This window comes from Myotis yumanensis, unplaced genomic scaffold, assembly GCF_028538775.1.
Source record: "Myotis yumanensis isolate MYYU_CA2020_CCGP unplaced genomic scaffold, mMyoYum1.0.hap1 SCAF_1, whole genome shotgun sequence".
NCBI lineage: Eukaryota > Metazoa > Chordata > Mammalia > Chiroptera > Vespertilionidae > Myotis > Myotis yumanensis.
In genome coordinates, this window is record NW_027223752.1 from 155,633,335 (window position 1) to 155,650,830 (window position 17,496).

The 17,496-nt window shown below is 40.5% G+C and overlaps 1 pseudogene; it reads right to left on the reverse strand.

The window, feature by feature from the left end:
• Window positions 1-15,786: 15,786 nt before the first annotated feature.
• LOC139006100 (RING finger protein 11 pseudogene) lies at window positions 15,787-16,464 on the reverse strand (annotated as a pseudogene).
• Window positions 16,465-17,496: the final 1,032 nt, after the last annotated feature.

Here is a 17,496-nt window from a genome sequence, read left to right on the forward strand (position 1 = left end):
ATGAAAAGACATAAGCTGGACAGATTTTAAGAAAGAGAGGTTGAAGAAGTCATGCATTCCAGCTCAGACAAGGCTACTGGGACCCTTCTTGGGAGGTCTGCATTTAAATCTGGTTTTGAACTGTGACATGTAATCGGTGATGATGAAGCACTGAAGCTTCCCCAAAGCTGTCATTTGTGTCATTACCAAAAGCACTTATTTAGTACCTACCATATCTTATGCATGGCAGATGTTTGAGTAGGCATGTTCTTGTCTTTCTGAAGTCTCTGATAAAAAATGGTACAGATATCCTTGGGAAAATGGGATATAAATCAGAGCCTTTGGGCAAAAGAAGGCAGATCCAATAGCACTTTCTTAAAACAATGTATAATTTGGGGGAGGAAGAAAATAGACAAAGTGAAGCACCACAAAAATTTAACTTCTGAGCCCGACTGGTGTGGCTCAGTGGTTGAGCATTGACCCATGAACCAGGAGGTCACAGTTCAATGCCCAGTCAGGACACATGCCTGGGTTGCAGGCTTGATCCCCAGTAGGGGATGTACAGGAGGCAGCTGATCAGTGATTCTCTCTCATCATTGATGTTTCTATCTCTCCCTCCCTCTCCCTTCCTCTCTAAAGTCAATAAAAACATGTGTTGTTTATTTTTTAATTTAACTGATGGGATATGTAGAAAATATAGTTCATTGTCTTTGAGGCAGGACCTTTTTTGAAGAGTGTCACATTTGGGGGCTGGGAGGTATTAATCAAAAGATGGCATAGGTTTCAAAAAGTGAGAAAATATTTTTCTAAAGGTATTAATTCATTAATTCATTCACTTGCTCATTCAGAATTTATCATCTGCTTCCTGGAGGCCCACATGTGTAGCTGGCACTGTGAAAGGTGTAAAACAAGTACATTCAGCCATCCCTATAAAACTCCTGCACAGGACCCCATGATGGCATAGTGTTTACGCTGGAAGGAAATGCCATTGTCCTAATCCTGACAAACACAATTGGTAATTTGGAGGCAGTGAGGATGTTCTGAATCACCTTGGACAGACAAGGACCAAAGCTTAAAGACAGACGAGCATAATTCCTAATTTACCTTCAATAACTTCCAGGCAAGCTCCCTTACTCTTCTTTTCCCCTTCGTACTCCGATGGAGGGGAAGAAATCTAGCCCTGTGGCTTGTGAACTTCTTCTAGCAATTAGGAAAGGTTTCTTCACCAGAGGGGAATTCTTCCGGCTTTACACTTAGGCTGAGGGAAAAGAGCACCAAAAATGAGTCAGCTCTTCCATGAGGACTTTGCAATCACACTATCATCAGAAGGGGGGAAAGGAGGAGAAAAGGGAGTGCACGGCAGAAGAGACCACATTCCACTCTGCCAGAGCCACCTTCGTGTCTGAGAAACCCAGAGGTCAGCATGGAGAACAGTGACCACTACCCTGAGGGACAGGAGAGGAAATGACAACTATGTGCTTAATACATGGTCTCATTTAGTCCTCACAAATAGCTCACCAGGAAGGCGCTAACAACGCCTATTTCATAGATGAGGAAACTAAAGCTCAAGGAATATAAGGCTCTGGCCCAAAGTCATGCAGCTAGTGGGCAGCAGGGCCAGGAGTTAAATCCAGGTGTGTCTGAGGCCAGCGCTCTTGGATTTTCCCCTACGCCACACACACTCCACTCTAGGCTCAAAGCACCAGAGAAAAGTGTACGTATGTAAGCCCCCGGCCAGCTGCGGGACAAATACTCCTTTAACAGCTCCTGCCTGGCCAGACTCTCTAGGAATCCGTCGGAGTACTTTTCAAATATAGTTTCCCCCTTTCTTCCACTCACCCAAATTCTTCATGGTATTTTTATCATAGCAGCTATGGTTTATATTTGAAATGGAGTATACTTTGCTATCTGACGTGTTTCTTGGGGACAATGCTATGTAAATCCTAACATTGTGATGAATAAAACGAGATAACCACGTATACAAAACATTGCAAAACAAAATAATTTTTGAAGAGATGTTTCGTCTATTTTTATCATTCTGAGGCAAAACTATACTATGTTCTGACTATTTATAAAGTTACTTCCTTACATTTTTCTGTTTTTCCCCCCCCCCCATCCTGTCATTCTTTCCCCCCGGTAATCTCTAATTTCTCTAAGGAAGAGGAAGCAAGAAGTGGTACCACCTGTGCTTACTAATTATAGTGCGAGGCCTGGTACTTGGTCAGAATACTGATTATCCCCCAAGCAGCGACCCCTACCCCTTCCTTAGAACTGGCACCCATTTAAATTCAAATGTCTTCATGACAGGCAGTTTTAGTTCACGTGGCACACCAAAGGAGTGAGTTGGTTTGGGTGTGTTTGGTTTGGGCCTTTGATTCTCCCTTCCCAACTTTGGTAGAAGGTGGTGCTTCAGAAAAGTATGCTAAGTTGGCCTGTACCTTCGGAAAACTTTCTGGAGTTGTTCTCTCCATATGCCACAAGCCTGAACCCAGCAGACACCAGCTCCAAGAAAAAGCAGGGCGTTCTACCTCTGTGACTGATTTCATCCGGGGATTTTCCTTTTGAGTCTGCCAAGAGGGTCCAGATGTGACGCGTTGGTTTTCTGGATGTGAGGTACCTGTCCGTGGGGAGCAGCAGGAGACCCCTGGTTTGGGCCACCCACAACTGACAGATGGCAGTGACTCTGGTCACTGATGATGTTGGCAGGATTCAACTCAGCTGAGGAGAGAAAGAAACCATAATGCCCCTTAACGATTTCCTCTGCTCCGCCCAGTCATTCTACTAAAGAAAAGATTTGAGAAGACTCCAGCACCACATGTGCCACATTCACATCTGGACGAGGCCTTGAGGGAATCTCCCTGGAAACAGAAAAGACAAAGAAAACCCCTCTAGGTAACGGTCACTCCCTCACTGCAGAGCCCGGCATGGCTGAGTGCGGGGGAGGGGCAGCTCTTGGTTTGTGAGCTTAGCCAGCTGCAGTCTGGCTGGTTCAGTATAAAAATTAATTTGCATTCATCTGGACATTTTTATTTTAGATTCATTTACAGTCACCTACAAAAATAAAAGGTGCCTATTGTATACATAAAAGTATTAGTGAAAGACTACGACTATAGTAAAATTTTAATATACATGACTTTTTTCATGAAACAAAGTTTGGGAAAAGTCTGTATTCTGGATTTAGATTCCTTCAAGAAAAACAATAATTTGAGGCATCCCAAAGGAGCATGTCCGATCAGGACCATGGCCTATGCGAAGGCCAAGTTCTAATAGTAGACTTTAATTTAATTTTTTAAGGTTCTTCGATTAAAGAGTGCGTTAGCACACCTTTAGATGTTTTAGTGCTTTTTTATATATAATTTCCTGTTTTCTGTTTAGAAAATATATTTTATCTTCATTTAGTGTAATTAACTAATTCACAGGCTTTGGAGTCTTAAAGACCCAGGTTCAAATACAATACTGACCTTTCACAAATGACTTAACAGCTCAAAGCCTCAGTTTCCTCACTAATGGACTAGAGTCATAGCTATTTCACAGAGTTGTGAGAATTCTGTGAGATCATGTATAACTAACATTTAACACAGTTCCTGTTCGATGGTAAACAGTGATTGTCAGTTACGAATACAATCATAGCTATTCCCTCTTCAATTCCCATTGCTTCCACTCCAGCCCACTGTTCATAGCACTAACAATCTAACTCCATGTGGGTTTCATGGGTAACGTAGTGAATGGCTAAGAGCATAGACTCTGAGGTCCCATGGCCTGGGCTTAACTCCTACCTCCCCTGTTACTGGCCTTTTGACCTATCGCAGGTTACTTCACCTCTGTGCTTCAATGTCCTCGCCTTCAAAACAGGGATGATAGTAGTAGCTAATTCCTAAAGTTATTGTGGGGATAAAATAAGTTAATATATGTGAAACAATGCCCAGCTGCAGTAAACTCTCAGTAACTATTAGCCATTATTATTATTTTGATGTCTCTTAATACAATGGAACCATAACTTCCTGAAGTCAAGTTGCTGGACTGTAATGTCCATAAAGTCTGCTCTCTGTATCCCCAACCATTTAGCACATTATCTGGCACAGGTTGAGGCCCCAGTAAATGCTGACTTTAACCATCTTTTATGTAGACTCAATGGCTTTCTACCCACTCTTTCACTCTGTGATAGCTCCCCTCAAGTCCATTCAAAGCAGCAACCAGGTCTCTCTGATCCTGTCCCATGTATCTCACATTGCTCCCCTAAATATAATGTCCAGTAAACACTGCTAATGTCCTCCCCCAGCCATGCACTGCAAGGAGGGGGGCCCTCAGCCCTGGCCATAGGGGGGAATCAGTATTCCTGAGGGTAAGTCAGGGTGTTCTCCTTCCTCTTGCCAATGACTGTGGAGCTATGGGCCTACAATGGAATTTTGACCAGTTACATGAGAGAGCAAGCCTTTGGACAAGGGGAGAAGTATCTGAGAAAGATGGACCTCAATGGTAAAGACAGACAGACAGGAAGAAAGAGCCTGTCTCCTCCTGTAGATAAGTGGCATTTGCATGAGAAGCATGGAGTTGCTGCAACCGTCTTGCATCCACGAGAGGCCTAAGCCGAAGCTCTGAGGGTGGCTGATGATGCACTGATCTGCTGAATTAATCAACCCTGCACCACCCTAGCTACAGCACTCAGAGTTTTTGCTACTGCAGCCCTAGGAGCCTAAGAAATCCCACTCCCCAAATAAAGGCCCAAAATAGAACTGCTCCAAAAGTACTTATATCAAATATACAGCTCATTGAATTTTCAAAACTAAATATACTTGTGTAACCAGCATTGAAATAAAATTCAACGTCATTAATGGTCCCATAAGGAAATAAAAATTAAAACTGTTTTTAACCTGATGAATAGGCAAAGATGAAAGATAACTATTCTTTTTCTTAACTTGGATGTAGAAAGTATACTCTCATGTACTTTTGGTGAGAGTGTAATTTGGCAATATGTATCAAAATTTTAAATATGTTTACCTGATGATCCAGTGCTACAACTTCTAGGAATTTATCCTAAGGAAATAAACAGATGTACAAAGAGATATATCAATTGTCATACCTGGAGTTTCACAGCAAATATCTGCAAATAATTCAGGTAGCCATCAAAAGAGAATTGCTTAAATAAATTTTTGTGTATCTTTAAAATATATTTTATTGATTTTTTTCACAGAGAGGAAGGAAGAGGGATAGAGAGTGAGAAACATCGATGAGAGGCAAACATCGATCAGCTGCCTCCTGCACACCCCCTACTGGGTATATGCCTGCAACCAAGGTACATGCCCCTGACCGGAATCGAACCTGGGACCTTTGAGTCCACAGGCCAATGTTCAAATTTTTGTGTATCTTTAAAAAGACAGGATCTTTATGAATTGACATGGAGCGCTCACCATGATATGCTGTTCAATAAAATCACCATGTGGTCAAATACTAACTATAATCTGAGCCCATTTATAGTGGTTATCGCAGGAGGATAAACATGTGGGCAACCTCTACTTTGTGCACAATTGTAGTGTTTAGTTTTGTGAGTCAGTGGGCACATGTTACTAATTTCATCAGAAGCCACGCTGAAAGAGCTGAGAACAAATACCCTGCAGGGTGTTGGATGAGTCCCCCACCCCAACATACCAGCCTCCCTTCCTGACTCCCACCTGCCTCAGGTGAGGCTGTGGTTCTCACCCAATTGTCCCTGTACCACTGGCCAGGTACAGACATGGTCTATGTAGGACACATAGCAACCACAAAGAATTCACTATAAGGATTACAAACAATTATATTAATGAAACTTTTATATTTTTAGCTTACCATTAGAGGAATAATTTTTAAATTGCTATAAGGATTCCACCTTTATATTACATTCTGAAAAAGGCACAACTACAGAGATAGTGGTTGTGGGGAGTTAGAGTGGGGGAGGGATGACTAGACCTAGCATAAAGGGTTTCCAGGGCAGTGAAACAATGATGGAAACGTGTCATTGTTCAAACCTCTAGAATGTGCAACAACCAGACTGAGCCCTGAAATGAAGTCTGGACTTTGCCTGATAAGGATGCATCAGTGTACGTTCATCAATATAACAATTGTATCACTGGTGGGGGACCTTGAGAGAAGGTTTACTGTGTAGAGATAGGTGACTGAGGGGAACTCTGTCATTTTACTCAATTTTGCTGTGAACCTTAAAATGCTCTAAAAAAATAAAGCCTTTTTTTTAAAAAAAAAAAAAACCCTCTAAGCATATAAATGTTCTTCTTGGGAAATGTCTTTTCTTTCTCTCATTGGGAGAAAAATTAACTGGTGTGAGCTAAAATTAGAAAGGTTTAAACTACTGGCTTTGTAGGTAGCCTGTTTCTGAATACCCACTGACCGGAGCAGCCTAAACAACGCCCATTCTTCGCACGCCTAGAACATTTATCTGCCCGAGGATGTTTTGTTCTTAGAGATAAATTTTTCACCCGAAGCATTGGCAGGCCGTACATGAAATCAAATAGAGATGGTTTCAATCACTTGCGATGCTTAAAATATTTATAATCCTTTCTATAGCCAAAGGCTGCCCAGCTAATTATTTACCAAGCAAGTGGAAATGACTTCCCCAGGGATATGGCAGAACTTATACATGAATTGGGAGAAAGACGGGTAGTTAGTTGGAGTTCAGGGAGTCTCAAAAGCATCTTTGAGTGGGTCTATTTTAGCCTCACAGAAGAATGGGACTGTTGTGCTACCAATGACACAGTTGCTACTGTAAAGATCAAAGGGAGCTGGGACGGCTTCTGCAGCTACTAGTCCTCTTGTCCATTTAGAGTATCTCTCAAGAGCTGGCGCGAGACAAATCTATGCTCTCTGGGGCTACAAGGTCCCCAAATGGAAAGAGCCTCTAGATTCCAGGGGAGAGATTTAATGGAGAGGAGAGATTATGGGGGCTCCGAAAGGGCTTTAACTTTCCTAGCTGAAGAGCTTTTTATTGGTAATGATGGTGATTTTATGGGTTTTGCTAATTAGAAGGCCAATTAAGGTTTATTTTAATTTTTTTCAGACAACACAGTAGCATCTAGACTTGAAAATGATGCTTCCTGTCATCTCCCCGCCCCCTCCAAAAACAACAACAGTAATAGTTTAATTATATTTTTCCAGATGTTTTCCTATGCCATACAGAAGTGTTGATTGGTATTGGCTATGTATTTAGATATCACATTCAAAATTTTGTTGATCATTCCAAGCTCTTCTTGAAATGTTCATTTCATGACAGAGAGGTTTGAAAACCTGATGGAAAGACCAACAGCCTGGACTAAGGTTGCCCAACAAGTGACTGTCTAATGTTGAAATTTCTGATTTCCACCTCACATCAGTAATGATAACGCTTCCTAAACACTGCCAGCTGTGTATTCTACTTGTGAAAAAAAACTAATCTGTAAGGATTTTTCAAGCCAGAAACCTAGAAGTTATCCTTAACAATATCCTATCCCTCACTACAGAGTTTGATTATCCACAACTATGTCCAACCAATTTGGTATCCTTCCTTGATCATGTCTCTCTATCTTCATCATCACTACCTTGGTCCAAGTCACTGAAACCTCCCATCTGAACTGCCACAGTACAGCAGGCTCCTTATGATCCTGACCTCTTTTAATCTTTTCTCCACAAAACAGCGAGAGTGGTCACATAATCCTATCATCCACTTATCAAAGGCTTTGCATTGGATATACAACAAAATCCTCACACGATGTTGCCATAAGTTCTTACACAATACTCCTTTGCCTCCCTGTCTGGCCTCAGCCACTCTCGTTTCTCAGGCTTTAAACACTCTGGCTTTCAATTCCTGAAGTGCCCATGTTCCCTCCTGGCTCAGAGAGGGGAACCCTGCTGTTCTCTCTGCCTGGGATCTTCTTCCTCAACCTCCCTACTTCATCTGGTTAACTCCTATTCAGTCTTCACATCCCAGCTCAAACACCACTCTGTCAAGATAATTTTTTACTGTACGTCTGTGTGATAGTTGGTTAATGTCTCTGTTGCCCAGTAGACTGTAGACCACATGCAGCCAGGGCTGTTTTAGTACCTGATTTCCCCAGAAACTAACAAAGTGCCTTCCATGAGGCTGGAACTGGGATATTTGCTGAGTCAATCTACTTCCCAGTGAAAGAGCTTAATTTGCTCACAATTAACGGACTATTTCATGTGAAGCTGCTGGACCTTGTTTTCTGATAAAAGAGCCAAAAGTAGGAGTTTTCTCTGAAGGAGACCACCCATGCACCAACCCACCCCAGCTCCGGGTTGTGCTATTTCAGCTAGTCTACAGCATTCATATGCTTGGATAAGCAGACATGACATTACATATATGGATAGCAATACCAACCCTCCCCCCCTTTACAAGGTGAAAGGATGATTTTTCAAAGGTTTCAATTAATTAATTTTCTCATCGTGTTTTTAGCTGGGGAAATAAACCAACGCCATCCATAATTACTTTTTCATCCTTTGGCGCCCTCTATTGACAGTAAACTCAATTGCAGTAAAATTATACCAAGTTCTCCAGCTAAGAGGAAAGTATTTGCGAGTATTGCTATCAATATAGATTCTAGGTGAATTTACAATCATTGGGAAAATCTGACAACTCTTTAATGAAAGGTTGCATTTATGGATTTATGTTATACAAACATTTTTGTCACATCTCAGGCTTCTGCACTGGGTCAATGTTAGAACTCTGAATAAAATTGTGATAGAATTTCCAAGTCTTTCAAATAGCAGTAAGAAAGAACCATCTTTGTTCCTGCAGAAAATACACTCTACACAGAGCAGCCAGATTATATTTTTGTTTTTCTTGCCTGGGCAAAAAGCAGACTTATGCTGGAAACAAGGACAAAACCAATGTTAAAATATAACACTTTAAAAAAATAAAACATAATATAACACTTATTTAAATATTTCAATTTTTGAAATTATTGTAGCTCCAAAATAGTATTAGTTCTTTTCCAAACATATGACCCACTTTTCATGTAAAAATGGATAAATCCGTGTAAGAGGATACATCAATTTTGTATATGATTTTAATCAGAAGCACAATTATTATAAACATTTTTTTAAAGCATTGAAAATTGAAACAAACAAAAATATGATAAAATTCCCTGAAATAAACTAATTGTGTATGTTTGTTTTTCAGAATTTTTAGGAGACACATGTAGAACAGAACCTAAGAACCTTAAAGTTGACCACTTTAAATCCTTCAGTGGTGAGTCAGAGAACTCTCCCATTTTTTCCTGTGAAGTAGCCAGTGGAGATAACCGAAAGGATGATGAATCACTATATTAGAATCTACAGCTCAGTTCTGTATATCAGAAGTACAATTGGATGCCTAGGCAGTATCTGGAAGGCAAGAATCCTAAGAGAAAGCATTGGCTACCAAGACAGCCAAACCTGGTATCATCTTAAGTCTGTCATTCCTTTGTGGTTTGACTTTTTGCAAATACTTTGACTCCTCTCATTTCCAGTTTCCTGATCTGTACACTGGAGAGAGAGAAACGTGCTGATAGCTGTTGTAAGGATTAAATGAAACAACGTATGTCACGTGTCTAGCACAGCACTACCCAGTGGAATTATAATGCAAGCCATGTGTCACTTTAAACTGTCTAGCAGCCGTGCAAAAACAGTAAGAAGAAACAAGTGAGTGTCATTGTAATATTAAATTTCATTTAATCCAACATACATCAAATATTATCATTGCAACATGTAATCATTATAAAAATTTTTAGTAAGGTATTTTACCCTCTTTTTTTCACACGAAATCATAGAAATTCAGGGTGTATTCTATACCAACCACACATCTCAGTTCAGACACTAAATTGTTAATGGTTAATGTGAAATATGGGTCTACAAAGCAATAAACTTGTCTTTAATGAAAAATTATTTTACACTCCTTCAGTTTTTTAAAATATATTTTTATTGATTTCAGAGAGAAAGGGAGAGGGAGAGATAGAAACATCAATGATGAGAGAGAATCATTGATTGGCTGCCTCCTGCACACCCCACGGTGGGGATCAAGCCCCCCACCGGGGCATGTACCCTGAGACCTGGAATCGAACCGTGACCTCCTGGTTCATAGGTCAATGCTCAACCACTGAGCCATGCCAGTCGGGCAACACTGCTTCAGTTTTTAAAGTTAAGTAGAGTTTGAGAATCAGTACCACAATCTATCTGGTCACAGTTCAAGTGCTCACTCTCCCTGCAAGGCTAGGAAGTAGCTCACTGTGATAGGTAATTTATGTGTCAACTTGACTGCCACTGGGTGTCCAGATTGAACACTATTCCTGGGTGTGTCTGTGAGGATGCCTCTGGGAAAGGTGAGCATTTGAACTGCTGTCCTCAACAAAGTGGGTGGCCCTCCCCAGTGCGGATGGATATCATCCAATCTGTTGAAGGCTGGAATCACACGAAAGTCAGGAGGAGAAATCCACACCTTTTTCCTGCCTCACCTCTTGAAGGGACATGTCATCTCACCGTCTCGGTCCTTAGACTGGGATTTACCCTCTCAGCTCCCCTGGTTCTCAGGCCTGTTGACTCGAAATGAGCTACACCACCAACTTCCCTGGGTGTCCAGTTTATAGATGGCAGATCTTGGGAGTTCTCAGTCTCCATAAACATGTCAGCCAATTCCCTCATAATAAATCCTCAAATATATTATTTCTCTGGAGAACTCTAATATGCCAACATATTGGGCAGCCCAAGTCTAATACATTCCCAGCCTATAGCAGTTTCTGGAAAATTCTAGTTTTAGTATCATCTCTATCCTGGTTCTGCCAGCAACTAAGTGACCTTGATCACATCAGTGACCTCTCTGGACTTCACTTTCCTCATCTGTAAAATAAGAGTGTTGAACTACATGACCTTTGAGATCCCTTCTAATCTATAATTTTATATTTTTAAACTCTCCTCCCACACTCCTTAGTTTCCCCCGACTTCCAGAAAGGAGAGCAGGAACTCCGTGTATCCCTACACCATCAGCGCTGTCCTACCATTGCTGATGAAGCATCACCTCTGCGAACCTGAAGACAAAAGACAACTATGAGACTGGCCCAGCTTACAGCTGGATGATGTAATTCACTATAACACGAGAGCAAGCACATCGAGAGCAAGCTATGTTCAAGCTATGAACAACCGCTGCGGGAACACAGAGGACAGTGCAATAGTTTCACTGAGTTCACAGAATGATTGTTTTAGTTTGTCAAATTCAGTGAAAAATCATTTTAATCGTGTGTTTGGCACCCATATACAAAATAACTAGTGTATTGGATTTTTTTCTCATTTTGAACCTATGTTCTAAGATTTCATGTAGCCATAGCATAAGTAGCTGAGGAAAAAATAAATAATACACACACACACACACACACACGCATCCTTTTCTGAAACATGCTTTATCTAGTCTACCAGGTCTAGGAGCCGTGTGTCCTGATCTGCTCACCAAGAGCTTCCTGAGAATAGCAAGTCCTCTTGCCAACATTTGCCGAGCAGGTACCAGCCCGTGAGTTGAAAGTTTGCATAAAGCAATTTCCAGTTGAGGCAAAGCCTTCAGAGGCCCCACTGGCCTAGTCAGCAGTATCTCTTCCAACTCACCGTGGTCCAGAAAATAATCCATTTCAGCCTCAGCTGCTGAAACAATTCACCTCTTCCACTTCAACTCTTTGCAATTTAGAACCCATGCTGGTTCCATTTGCTAATGGTGGCCACAGCCCTGTCCCTCCACATCCCATCACTGAAGGACAGAGAGGTAGCTGTACATTTCACTGAGCCCTCATGTATAAAGCCATTTAGTGTTTCTCAGGACTTCAAAGCTTTTATTTCTGCCCCGCGTAGATGCTATTCTCTGCAATGAAATGGAAGACTTCTTAAAAATCATTTCATAATCTAGCTGGTAAAAACATAAAAATGATTAAAACAGAGGCAAAGAATCCACATGTTGCTGTTACCTTAATGACTAAAACATGCAGCTCATTAATTTAATCTGATTGTGGGCCCTTTTCGTGTGTATGACATTATATAATGTCGTTATTATATAACGACATTATATAATGTCATACTCCAGCTGAAAGGACTTGTCCCATGCCAAGTCTGACTCTCCATTTCTTCTATTACTGAGAAGTCATTGGTACAAGCCAAAATGATTAAAGCCATAGAGATTGAATCACAGACAAAGAGCTTCAGGCTGCACCAGGGATGGGAAAATAAAACTTCAGCTGAGTACAGGACTCAAGGGAGTAATGATCAAAACAGTCAACTTTTTTTAGAAGCTGGAAAATTCAACTTTCTAGTTTACAACATGGCAGAAAAAAATAACTGACATAGTTTATTAATATACTAATACTTTTTCTGTGGGAGGAGTTCCTCTAGGGTCCCTAAAAGAGAATCCTTAAAATTATATATGTATAAGAAAATTAGAAAGTCGGAAGCATAAGAAAATTAATGAAACAAAGATTTCTGGGTCCAGTTCTCTTTGTCCATAGCAACTCATATGAAACTGAAGACATTTTTTGAATTTGATTATTGGGATGATTATTAGCAAAATAGCATCTAAGACATTTAATCATAAAACACAACAGACCCAAATTAACATCCCACAAAATTAGAGAAAACATTTTTTAATTCTTCAAATTGCCTCTATGTATTTAAGCCACGAAAAAGACATTTTTCCCATTATAATGATTCCTTTGCACAAATCAATAGCAAGTAATTCACTATTACTCAAAAAGTAAAGAATGTCGCCAAAACCGGTTTGGCTCAGTGGATAGAGCGTCGGCCTGCGGACTGAAGGGTCCCGGGTTCGATTCCGGTCAAGGGCATGTGCCTGGGTTGTGGGCACATCCCCAGTGGGAGATGTGCAGGAGGCAGCTGATCGATGTTTCTCTCTCATCGATGTTTCTAGCTCTCTATCTCTCTCCCTTCCTCTCTGTAAAAAATCAATAAAATATATTTAAAAAAAAAAAAAAAGTAAAGAATGTCTTTTCTATTGCTAATATCCTGCATCTCATTTTTAAAATCCATCTGAAGTCACAACTCAGAGTTGAGACTTCTTCTTTTTTCTCTTAAGTTATAATTAATATATTAAAGCAAAATATACCCTTAGGTCAGTGCTTCTCAACCTTCCTAATGCCGCGACCCTTTAATACAGTTCCTCATGTTGTGGTGACCCCCAACCATAAAATTATTTTCGTTGCTACTTCATAACTGTAATTTTGCTACTGTTATGAATCGTAATGTAAATATCTGATATGCAGGATGCATTTTCATTGTTACAAATTGAACATAATTAAAGCATAGTGATTAATCACAAAAACAATATATAATTATATATGTGCTTTCCGATGGTCTTAGGCGACCCCTGTAAAGGGTCGTTCAAACCCCAAAGGGGTCGCGACCCACAGGTTGAGAACCGCTGCCTTAGGTGATGCCAGGTAGCCTACAGAGGAGACTCCTCCCCCTGCTGTTACACATCTTTCACACTCCATCCATTCCCAAGGGACCCTCCTGATCTAGCTCCTGATACAGAGCAGTTGAGTGAGGGGCACAATTCTTGGCTACTTTTTGGTGCTCATGTTGAAATAGATCATGTTTCAAACAAATGGGAAATTTTATTTTGCTTTCCACTACTAGACAGCCAGTTCTTTCAATGGAAAGTTAATCATAACAAATGCTATATGAATTTTCCCCACTTAACTACGGATGGGTTCTTCTCCAGTCAAAATAAGCTCATCTTCAGTAATAAAAATGAAGAAAATACCTTAAGTGGATGGTGTATAAAGCAACCCACTTTGCCTGTGTGTTGATATGAGAGCTGTACTGTCTACAAAGACAAAAAGGATAACTAAATGGTGATGCCACAATTAGTAGTTTGGCAAAGTTGGCAATAGAATATAGATGCCTAAGAGTAACGTTTAAGGCAAAATCTTGGTATTTTTAAATGAATTCTTTCATTTAAATTCCTCTTTGCAACCTGCTGTTTAACATGTTTTGCAATGCATTTATTATATCATGCTTCAATATTAGAACTTTTAGTTTGGGATTAAGAGAAATAGTTCAGCTAATGGAAATAATGATTTTTTCATGCTGTACTACATGGTAATTTAAAGCATTTTGATTAAACAAACTGGCTCATTAGAGTTCCTTGATGATGTAGTTCAGCTTGCTTTGATATGGTCAGAAATCCCCAGGATACTATTGGGATGCACCCTACCTCTCATATGAACACGCTAAGGAAAGTTACCACCCGCTAAACATTTCAGAGTATCCAAACGACCTACTTTAAAAACCTTTGAAGCCATTTTGTGGTGTGGACCCAGAACAAATTACCCTTGTTTAATAAGTAGCTTCCAATTTGTGTTCCCAAAGGCATCCAAGTTCTACCACTGAGATTAATTTTTAAGAGTCCATTTTTTTTCTCCTCTTATATCTTAAGATTACTTGAAAGCGCATTGTTTATAAAGTTTTTGTTGTTCTGTTACTCCTTTGTTTCTCATGGGTTAGTCTTATAATGTTATAGTAAAAAAATTCACTGTTTTATATCATTCTGCCTATCATTTCCCCAAAAAATATACTCACTTGGACACTTCTCTAGAAAACAAAAGATTAAGTGCACAAACTAAAGTGGTGAAAGTATCATTGAGAAACTCTTAAAATAAATTAAAAGTTGTTCTTTTAAGTTGAATATTCAAATGCCTTAAGGTAAACTGAAGGTTTAAAAAGAAAAGACATTCATTTAACTGTGGTTGAAACAGATAAAAAAATAAAATAAAAATTTCAAATTCTTAACATAAATGACAAGTGAGACTTTAACATTTTTCTATCACCAAAACAATTAGCCTCTTGAATTTAAATACCTGTTAGCTTCATTTACATACTAGACAAACCAGTTATTGGGCATAACAAATAGCACAATAATCAACTGGCTGAATCTTCAACTGGTTCTTTTGTCGTTGTGTGCTACTGCAATGGAAGGTATAGATTTTGAGATTTCAATTCAAATCCAAGTTGGCTGGTGAGAGTAATGCAGTTTTATATATTCAGGCTGGCTATTAATGACACTGTCTTTTATCTTGGTTGCAAAGGCCATTTCTGTATTGGAGTAAGTGATGCCAGCTATTATAGCAGACCCCAAGATCTCAGTGGCTTCACACAACAAAAATTTCTCTCTGACACAATGTCCATTGTGGTCATTCCATCTTGTGACTTCAGAATAACTGGGGTCTCAAAGTCCTTTCGGATCGTATCATCTGAGGAAGGACGTCAGAGAGAGTATGGAGAATATTGCAAGAGTTGGCGGGGAAGCGGCCTGGGCCTGGAAGTCATGTGGCTCACATCCACCCACATTGCACTGGTCAGAACCCAGTCACGTGGTCACAACTGAGTAGAGACGAGGCTGGGAAATGTAGACTAGTCGTCCACCCAGGAGGGAACCAATGGATTTTGGTGGACACACAGCAATTTTGCCACAAGTCTCTATAGCCTTAGCAGGAACATGAGAGATTATCACTTTTTTCTTTAAATTGTATAATAAATATAAACACTATGTAGTAACACTTAAAGAACTATTCCAACTAAAAGGTATTATGTAACCAAAAGCAAATATGATGTTTAATTGTCTTTGTTTTGGTGCCTCTTCAAGGAACATGGACTCTGTTTTGGTGGGTTTTTTGTTTGTTTGTTTGTTTCCAACACACACAATTTAAACATATAACAGCTGCTGTAACGCTTTACACAATTCCTATGTACTGGAGCAATGACAAGATCTAAATACAATTGTATTTTTTTAAACACTGGGTCAAGGCTTTACATAAAAATACCATCCTACTTTTCCCCCTAAGTTTCTAAAATATGACGTACTTTTCCCCAACATCTGCAGCCATTCAGGAATTTTTAGGAAACATTTGTGCATGATCTTAATTCCTAATCCCTGGCTCTTTGGGCTCAGTGACAAAAGATCAAAACCACCAAAAAATGAAGGTTCACTTGGAGTCAGATGAGAGATCCTGGCTCAATTAGTCTCATAGGACGAAAGCAGTGCTGCATCAACTGGCTCCATGCAGGAGGGGCATGTGAAGGATCTCATCAGCCAGTCATCTATACAGTCCAGGTGACAGATGTGCATGCACGGCAGAAATCGAATTGGGTCCCCATAAACAAATCACACACTCCCGGACCTTTTTTTCTGATCCATCTCTTCCAGGGTCATAAACTCCTTTAGGCAGATGTTGTATAAGGCCTATTTTTTGAGCTATCCTAATTTGTTCCTCTTCAGTCAGCTGAGTTTGCTAGGCGAGTCTGGCTAGGTGTTGGATGATAGACCGGAACTGGAACTTGTTCCTGACATGGCGGCGGCGGCTCCTGGTCCGGCTCCGTCCCTTCGCCCAAACTAGCCCGGTCGGACTGAGACTCGTGGAGCAGAGAGATGTCATCCGAAGTGGGGGACCTGAGGCAGTTCCCCATCTTCCGAGGCTAGGGTGTGCCATTTGTGCGCTGTCCTGTCCTGAGTCTTCTCACCACCTTCTGCCTGGTGATCCTTGTATAAACTTTGTTTTGGTTTTTTTGTTTTTGTTTTTTAATGAAATTTTCTGAATCTCTGAGTTCTGAAAGTACTTTTCTTTTCCACTCACCTGGCTGTCAAAAATGGCAGACACAGCCCGGCCGATATGCCTCAGTGGTTGAGCATTGACCTATGAACAAGGAGGTCACGGTTAGATTCCTGGCTAGGGCATATGCCGGGGTTATAGGCTCGATTCCCAGTACGGGGAGAGCAGAAAGCAGCCAATCAATGATTCTCTCTCATCATTGATGTTTCTACTCTCCCTCCCTCTCACTTCCTCTCTGAAATCAATCAAAATATATTGTTAAAAAATGGCAGACACAGTAACTTTACCTTAACTTAAGTCCTGAAAGCTGGAGTGAATCAAATTAAATACCACCTGAATGGCCCCCGCCCCGGAACTGTGTGACCCCAACCAGTGTTTTGGAAAGTGCACCTCACAGACCAATTTGAAGCTGACACTCTGTGTGTGTGTGAGTGTGTGTGTTTTTTTAAACTATGTATTTTTTTAAAGCTCGAACCTAGACGAAACCTCAACAGTATATCCAAATAGTCTTTCAACTGATATTTCATTCGGTTTAACCAGAGGTCTGATTTGATGAGTCCTTGTTAATTACCAGGCTTTTCAAACTTTGTGCAGTGACCCCTGATTTAAAGACAATTCACCCATTTTATAACTAGTCTCCAAAGCAAAAATTAAGCAGAGTAGTTCCAGCTTTGGCCTGAGCACCAAAGGGGTCGCAGGTTCGATTCCGGTCAAGGGCACATGCCTGGGTTGTAGGTCTGATCCCCGCCCCCAATCAGGACATGGGCGGAAGGCAACCAGTCGATGTGTCTCACATCAATTTTTCCCTTTCTTCTTCCCCTCTCCCTTCTACTCTCTCTAAAATCAATGGGAAAAAATATCCTTATTCCTCAGGTGAGGATTAAAAATGAAAGAAAAGCAG